This window comes from Bos indicus, chromosome 1, assembly GCF_029378745.1.
Source record: "Bos indicus isolate NIAB-ARS_2022 breed Sahiwal x Tharparkar chromosome 1, NIAB-ARS_B.indTharparkar_mat_pri_1.0, whole genome shotgun sequence".
Lineage (NCBI taxonomy): Eukaryota > Metazoa > Chordata > Mammalia > Artiodactyla > Bovidae > Bos > Bos indicus.
The window spans coordinates 117,143,143-117,145,892 of NC_091760.1; the positions used below are offsets into that span (position 1 = coordinate 117,143,143).

The window sequence follows — 2,750 nt, forward strand, 5'->3', positions numbered from 1 at the left end:
GGAATAGCTACCCATTCCAGTATTCTTGCCTGGATTTTCCATGGACAGAGGAGCCTGTCGGGCTACAGTCAATGGGGTCACAAACAGTCAGACACTGAGTGACTTTCACTTCACTCATCCTAAAAAGTGAGGAAGCAGACTTTATCCCAGGATTTAGGAAGATGTATCAACATCACCACATATTTTCATTCCTCTAAAGGTATTAGAAACAGTCTCTCCTTGAGGCCTTCTGTCTCTTTAAGAACATATTTTGAAAGATCACACAGATTCTTTTCTAAAGTTCACTGACAGAATCCTAGTTTTGCAGAACAATGAAGCCAAGAATATTTGAATCAATTGTCCAATATTCCAAAGCAAAAGTGATTTTGGAGTCATGAACCAGGTCTCTGTCCAAACAAGAGTATAGATATTCATATTTTATTTCAAGTTTTTAAACACCAATGTAGATTTCGGATTAATATGTCCAAAAGGCCTCAGAAACATTTAAAAGTATTTCCATTTAAGTGTCCCATGGGCTGGACCTAGCAAATACAGAGCAAACCAATTTTTAAAAGCCAAGGAAATTAAGGAAAAAACAAAGAAACCAGAGAGATTGTTCTAAAGAATAAAAGAATAAACCAGTAAAAAAAAAAAAAAAAGAATGCAATGTGAAACTCATTAGTTTCACATCAAAAAATTATAAAGAATGTTACTGGGAATCAGCAAAATTCAGACTTAACATTAGAATTTATTATTGTTTCAGCAGTAATCGCTTGATTGATAATAGTGCTGTGATTAGTAGGAAAATACCCTGATTCTTAGGAAATACATGCTGAAGCAGTTAGGGCTGGGACACCAGTCATAATGACTTCAACTTCAAATAGGTCTCCCTCAAAAATGTGTGTTGAAGGGGTGGGAAAGGGGAGGATGTGAAAACTACCAATATGAAAATATAAAATTTCCCTGAACTATACTTTCAACTTATCTGTAAGCTTAACATATTTAAAAGTAATATTATTATAGAAAAAAATGAAACAAAATTTAAAAAAGAAAAACCACTGCAGTGGTAGAGAAACTCAAGCACATCCTAGGATATCCGGCGTCCTGTATTCAAAATAAATCTGAGGTTTCCAATAGCTGAACAAAATTATTAAAAGAGCTTCTCTGCATTTAATAGGATCTTCCAATGAAGCAGCAAGATAATTATGGTTATAAAGTCTCCTGTGGCTCTTATGAAATCTGAGATTTGCTATAAAAATCAACAGAAAAAAATTATGCCGGTTAACCTTTCAGAGATTTGAATAATAATAAAGTTATGGGCTATTTCTTAGCTGCTCTTTTCATCAAAGCATTACACTTTTTTTTTTTCTGACTAAACCTGTACTACTTCCCTTTTTGAATGTTAAGTAAGACCAGCTTTAACAAGTCCCAACTTGAGATACGCATAATGGGCTTTAAGACGAATGCATAAAGGCTACCTCATGTTAACTTATTCACTACTAAACCTACTTTGCGTCACCAGTGAAAGAAGTTTTTTAATACACAATCCCACTGTATAGTCACTAAGCCATGCCTGAATCTTTGCGAGCCCCTGGACTGTAGCCCACCAGACCCCCGTCCATGGGATTCTCCAGGCAAGAATACTGGAGTGGAGAGCTGGAGACGGTGTCACTGCAGTAGGTGGCCCTCTTTTTCTCCTCCTGAGGGTGGGCCAGGCATGGCCTAATCTTTTCCAGGCCTTAGCCACATACTGGGGCTTCCCTGGTGGCTCAGTGGTAAAGAATCCACCTGCCAATGCAGGAGGTGCAGGTTTGATCCCTGGGTTGGGAAGATCTCCTGGAGAAGTAAATAGCAACTTAATACAGAATTCTGGTCTGGGAAATCCCGTGCACAGAGGAGTGTGGTGGCCTATGGTCACAAGACTTCAGTTCAGTTCAGTCGCTCAGTCACGTCCAACTCTTTGCAACCCCATGAACCGCAGCACGCCAGGCCTCCCTGTCCATCACCAACTCCTGGAGTCCACCCAAACCCATGTCCATCGAGTCGATGATGCCATCCAACCATCTCATCCTCTGTCGTCCCCTTCTCCTCCTGTCCCGAATCCCTCCCAGCATCAGGGTCTTTTCCAATGAGTCAGCTCTTTGCATCAGGTGGCCAAAGTATTGGAGCTTCACCTTCACCATCAGTCCTTCCAATGAATATTCACAACTGATCTCCTTTAGGATGGACGGGTTGGATCTCCTTGCTATCCAAGGGATTCTCAAGAGTCTTCTCCAACACCACACTTCAAAAGCATCAATTCTTCGGCACTCAGCTTTCTTCACAGTCCAATTCTCACATCCATACATGACTACTGGAAAAACCACAGCCTTAACTAGATGGACCTTTGTTGGCAAAGTAATGTCTCTGCTTTTGAATATGCTGTCTAGGTTGATCATAACTTTCCTTCCAAGGAGGAAGCGTCTTTTAATTTCATGGCTGCAATCACCATCTGCAGTGATTCTGGAGCCCAAAAAAATAAAGTCTGACACTGTTTCCACTGTTTCCCCATCAATTTGCCATGAAGTGATGGGACCAGATGCCATGATCTTAGTTTTCTGAATGTTGAGTTTTAAGCCAACTTTTTCACTCTCTTCTTTTACTTTCATCAAGAGGCTTTTTAGGTCTTCTTTACTCTCTGCCATAAGGGTGGTGTCATCTGCATATCTGAGGTTACTGATATTTCTCCTGGCAATCTTGATTCCAGCTTGTGCTTCTTCCAGCCCAGCGTT

At 40.4% G+C, this 2,750-nt stretch overlaps 1 protein-coding gene across 7 annotated transcripts in view; it reads right to left on the reverse strand.

The window, feature by feature from the left end:
• The window catches only part of MED12L (mediator complex subunit 12L), a 506,270-nt gene that overhangs the window by 114,380 nt on the left and 389,140 nt on the right, over positions 1 to 2,750 (reverse strand). The gene's annotated exons all lie outside the window — the stretch shown is intronic.